This window comes from Oenanthe melanoleuca, chromosome 13, assembly GCF_029582105.1.
Source record: "Oenanthe melanoleuca isolate GR-GAL-2019-014 chromosome 13, OMel1.0, whole genome shotgun sequence".
In the NCBI taxonomy this organism is placed as follows: domain Eukaryota; kingdom Metazoa; phylum Chordata; class Aves; order Passeriformes; family Muscicapidae; genus Oenanthe; species Oenanthe melanoleuca.
The window spans coordinates 4,149,764-4,155,763 of record NC_079347.1 but is presented as its reverse complement, the minus strand read 5'-3'; positions in this window follow the sequence as shown (position 1 = coordinate 4,155,763).

Below are 6,000 nucleotides of genomic sequence, written 5' to 3'. Positions count from 1 at the left end.
GTGCTGGGGACAGCTCTGTGTCCAGGGGACAGCTGTGTGTGTGTGCTGGGGACAGCTGTGTGTGCTGGGGACAGCTCTGTGTGTGCTGGGGACAGCTGTGTGTGCTGGGGACAGCTCTGTGTCCAGGGGACAGCTCTGTGTGTGCTGGGGACAGCTCTGTGTGTGTGCTGGGGACAACTCTGTGTCCAGGGGACAGCTCTGTGTCCAGGGGACAGCTCTGTGTGTCCTGGGGACAGCTCTGTGTGTGCTGGGGACAGCTCTGTGTGTGTGATGGGGACAGCTCTGTGTGTGCTGGGGACAGCTGTGTGTGTGTCCTGGGGACAGCTCTGTGTGTGATGGGGACAGCTCTGTGTGTGCTGGGGACAGCTGTGTGTGTGCTGGGGACAGCTCTGTGTGTGTGCTAGGGACAACTCTGTGTCCAGGGGACAGCTGTGTGTGTGCTGGGGACAGCTCTGTGTCCAGGGGACAGCTCTGTGTGTCCAGGGGACAGCTGTGTGTGCTGGGGACAGCTCTGTGTGCTGGGGACAGCTCTGTGTGTGATGGGGACAGCTCTGTGTGTGCTGGGGACAGCTGTGTGTGTGCTGGGGACAGCTGTGTGTGTCCAGGGGACAGCTCTGTGTGTGCTGGGGACAGCTCTGTGTGTGATGGGGACAGCTCTGTGTGTGCTGGGGACAGCTCTGTGTCCTGAGTGATAGCTCAGGGGATATATTTATGTCCAGGGGATATCTCTGTGTCCAGAAATTTGATTTAAATTCCAATAAAGTATCTCTGAAAATGTTTGGGAGGGGAATTTCAGACTGAGCTGACCCAGGTCTGGCTGCTGATCTCTCTTCTTCATCCTCTTTCCTCCCTTCTCTCCCCTCTCCCTGCCCAGCTCTGGCAGGTCAGCACACCCTCCAAGAGCTCAGCTCTTTAAACCTACAGAAAATTTTCCAAATGATTTCTCCTGGTGCTTTCTCTGGGTTAATGTTCTGCCAGGCTGGTGACTCTGATGGAGCTCCAGGGGACAGTGCAAGGGTTGTCTGAGGTTGGCAATGACATGGGCAGAACAACAGACTGGAAAACTGAAGGAACATCTCCCACAGCCTGGAAAGTAGCTCTGCAGACACCAGGAGAGAGCAGGAGAATCTGTGAATTCCCTGCTCACAGGGAGAACAACCTCCTGTCCATTATTGTTTTCACATCTGAAACAATGACAACATCTTTATATCTGCATCACTTGAGAGAGTGAAAGGAATAAATCCTCTCTCTTCCCTTTCCAAAAGGCAGGCCAGAAATATTGCTGCATGACCAAGCCTCCAGTGTGAGCAACCCTCACCTTCAGCCTGAGCTCTGATCTGCTCTCTGAAGTGTTTATTGCCTCAGAGAGATGGAGAATCCAAAACAATTTTACCCCATTTGCCCTCTAAGTGAGCAAAAGCCAGGTGCAGAAAAAACCAAGACACCACCAATGGGTGTCACTGAATCCTGGGCAGCCAAAATCATCTCAGAATCCCTTTGCTTTTTGCCAGGAGGGGCATTGAGGGATGTGTGTCAGTGAGATCTGGTCCCAGCAGGTCCTGCTCTGGCACACACCTCCCACCAGCAGCGTGTCCTTCACTCAGGCACCTCTGCCCTCCCTCCCGAGCTTTGAGCTGACCTCAGCTCATCCTCCACACGGTTATTTTTAGCAGAGCTTATGGTGTTTGGGAAAATGGCTGGAGAGGAGCAGCTTGTGCCAGCAGGAGCCAAACCAGGCTGGTTCTGGGACCCTGTGTGAGGCAGCTCATTTTCGGACACTCTTGCCCAAGGACAGGTGGCTTTGCACACACCTGTGTGTGCCTGCTGTCCCTCAGGTGGCTCTGCAGAGCAGGGGACGTGGGGCTCACCAGGACAGAGCAGTGCGGCAGGAGGGATCCTGTCCCTCCACACTCCATGGGCACCCAGAGGCACCAAAGAGCTGCTGCTGGCCACCCCTGCCAGGGCCACTTGTCCCTGCCCTGCTGTGCCTCCCTCCCCTGCTCTGGCACAGGGCTGTGGGGAGCCAGCCCAGGGAGCTGCTCCAGGTTGAAAATAACTCCGTTTTTCCGGAACAGTCTGACACTGGCAGCCTTTGCCAGGCTGGATCTCAGTGCACAGCTTCAATGCCAGTGCTGGCACGAGGCAAGAGGCACCATTATTTTTGGCAAGGGCGCCTGCTCTAAGTGTTTGCACGCAACCCTCAAAAAGTTGTCAGCCCCTGGAGTTACAGCCAGCACAGGAGATGCCTTTTTGCCTCAGCAGGGATGTGAGCAGCCATGAAATTGTGGGATTTCATCTCCAGCACTGCTGCAGGGGAGCAGAAAAGACTCCCCCACTAATGCCAAACTTTTTAATTGACCTCATAATGTCTCCAGCATCCACAGCCATGGTGCTTTGCTCATCCTCCAGCAGGGAAAGGACACAACAGCCCTGGAGATGGGACATGGCTCTGGGACAGAGCCTGGAGCAGGTGGGAACATGGCACAAATCTCATTCTTGCAGTGCTTGGATTGAAGCATCAGGGAGGTGTCCAGGAGCCAACAGTGCCACTTCCAAACCTGTAAGAAGTTAGAGGGGAATTCCTCAGCCTGGGATATTCTTGGCTGTTTGGAGAGAGGATTTTAGTTGGGTTTTTTTTAAGTACTGGAGGAAAAGGGGGATTTTCAACTAATCTGGATGATTCACAGGGATGGTGTTAGTGCACTGCTGAAGCTCCACAAATGAACTTGCTCCCTGGGAGACTTTCCTGCAGTGTGTGGAGCTGAGACCCAAACTTTCCAGTGATGTCAGGGTTGAAATTGCTTGGAGTGCTTGAGAGGATGCACTGGGAGGTGAGGAAAGAGAGTCTGAAGAAGTCATGGGCCCAAAAAAGATGTAAATAGCAGCAGAGCTGATTCACTGCATGACAAGTGCTGTGGAGAAGTCTTCAGCAGCAGCTTCTCTGGTGCTTTTGAATTAATTACCCTGCTGGTGTGCAGAGCTCTGGTACTTGGCAGCCAAGGCACATTTCCTCTGTGGCTGCTTAAATCAGTCAGGTTCAAATCACTGAGGTGAGTCTGCTCTAACACAAAATAATTCAGCTGCTGCATGACAGCTGATACACCTGGGAGTAAATCATCCTCCTAAGTGCAATTTCTTGAACCATTTTAGGGAACATGGGTTTTATACGTGTCATGTGCTGTGGGTTAGGATGCCAGGGAGGGAAAGAGGAGCAAGAGCAGCTGGTGCAGGGTCTGCTGCAGGGCCCAGAGCAGGCTCTGGCTGCTCTTGCTGGACATTGCTGCTCTCCAGTGGCAGGAGCAAACGAGCACAGTCTGTCCCAGTGGCCCATCCCCTCCTTTTGGGGTGCTCTTTGTCTCTTTTTGGGGGAGAAATTACACTGAGCTGGAGCAGAGGCTGGGTTTCCCTGTCAGGACATTGCAGTCCCTTCTTTTTTTTTTTTTTTTAAATCAAGTTCCTTCCTGCCTGAACATCTTCTCTCCTCAATGGGTGAGCTTTTCAGGTCATTCAAAAGCTGAAGCTCGCTGAGATTAAAAAAAGCCCAACAATGGGCTGAGAAATGCTGTTTGATTATGGCTGAATTTTTTTCTCTCCCCTCCTCCAAAGATCATCACGAGCTCATTTGGGAAGAGCACAGGGTGGAAAGTGCCAGATAAGGGGAAAGGCTGATCACATGTTATTGTCAGCACAGCACTGGAAATATCACTAATGAATCAATCAGCCCCTTGATGCACAAGGCCCTGCCCTAGAGCCCCTCCGGAGCAGCAGCCAGGACATGTGGGTCCCATTCCAGGGCCTGGGGAGCAGAACAAGCAGATGAGGAAGGAATGGGCTTGTCCTGCTTGGATGCATTTGGGAATGAGCTCAGTCAAGGGCTCCTTCACTGATGGGCCCTCAGCGAATTTCAGCACTAATGATGTGAAAAATAAGGTTTATTTTTTTGGTAGATTTAAAAAAGTTTATAAAAGACAATAAGAGATAATGTAAAAGGTTATAAGGGTTGGATGCTTGGCATTTAGCCAAGAGCACACTTGCTGTTTTGGAGACAGTAAAATTGTATAGTATATATTATATAATTTTATAGTATATATTGTATAATTTAAATTCATTAAATATATAAAATATATATATATATATATATATATAAAATAGATAACTATTTCTGTATATATTTATATATTAATATATTATTAATATATTTTATATTTATATATATTTTAATATATATAATCTATATTAAATTTATTAGCCTGTTGTATATTCATAAACCTATCATAATTAAACCATCATTTTTAAACTTTTCTATAAACTATTTTCTATATTTCAGGAACTGTTTCACATGGCTACTCTGTGAGTTCGCCTTTTTAGACCATGTGTGTTTTTTGGCTGTGTTTTTAATTTTTTTTTTGTCAGTCTTAATTTGGGTTGTCTTCAAATTTTACAGACAGTAGGTGCTGGAAATTGGTGTATTAGAAATAGGTGTTTTTACTGAGTGTTATTTAATTAAGCAGGCAGTTCACTTACTACAAGGACACTTTATTAGCCTATGTTACTCTTAAATAAAACTACATCTTAAAAATCATTTCAACACCACACATATAGTATTTACCCTAATATTTGTGATAATCAGATATTTGTGGTGACTGAACAATGCCACCCCACAGCCAGCCCGTGTTCCCTGGGCTGGTGGAGCCACACTCCTGGGACTGGGATTTTTCACTTTGAAACTGCTCAGGAAAATTCAGCCATGTGGGAGCTGCCTCCCCTCTGCAGAGAGGCAGAGAAGGTCTCAGTGCAGGGGGGAAGGAAGGAGGGCTCAGTGCTCACACAGGGGGTGTGCTGAGCCCTGGGGTGCAGCAGTGCCATTCCTGGGGTGAGGAAGTGGTGTGGCATTCCCGGGGTGAGGAAGTGTGTGCCATGCTCCATGACAGCACCTGAGCCGTGGCAGCTCCCCCAGACTCTGGCTCTGTGTGGCCCACAGCTGATGGCTGCAGAATTCTTGTGCAAGAATATCCCCTGAGCTCCCCCAGCCCCGAGGAAGAGGTGGTGGCTCATTGTCTTTAATAACCCAAAGGATTTTTCTTCCATGAATTCATCCAGTTCCTGTTTAAATGCTTTGCAACTGTCACATCCTGTGGCCAGGAGCTCCATGGTTTAACTACACATTGCACCAAGAGCCACTTCCTTTTCCCTGTCCCAAACTTCCCTGCAGGCAGTTTCGTTGGGAGCCTGTACCCCTGCAGTGGCAGGGCTGGTGAGCAATCACCCTCCCTGCCCTCACACACCTCCCAGGGCAGGGCAGATCTGCATCACACCCTCTCCCCCATCCCTTCTCCTCGTGCAGAGCTTGGGGCACTCCTGCTTCCCTTCTCTGAGCCTCTTCCACACCCCTCTGGAGACATGGAAATGGGGAGAGCTGCCGGCAGCATCCCCAGCGTGGGCACACAGCAGCTCACACGGTGCCAGCTCTTCCTTTCTCATCCTCTGCTTCTTCCCCACTCATTCCCAACATTCAGTTTTCTGCTTTCTCTGCTCCAGGCATTTTGGAAACATCATTTAGCACAACACCCAAGATTCCCTTCCTGGGTGGAGCTGCACCAGTCAGTCTACCACTGGGCTACCAGTGTTGGGACTGGTTTTTATGTGTTTTCCTGCCTTTTCCTGAGTTCCCTTGGCTGCCTTGCAGTCCCCTGCTCAGGGACATGAGCAGCCCCAAAGAGCTCGGTGCTGATGCCAAACACGGTCACTTTGCTGGCCCTGCCCTTTTCCAGATAATTTGTGGACACACTCAATGGCTCCCCGCAGGTAACACCCCTTAGCTGTGAAAACAAACCTTTGATTTCAGCCCTTCCTTTCCTGCCTGTAACAACTGCTCTGCCTGGCAGGTCTTTCCTCTCTCCCTCCCATGTCCCTGAGGGGCTCTGGTGGGAGGCCTGGCCAGACATGTCACAAAATCCAGGTTTCCTTCCCCAGTCCTTGCAGGGTGGTCCCGTGGCCAGG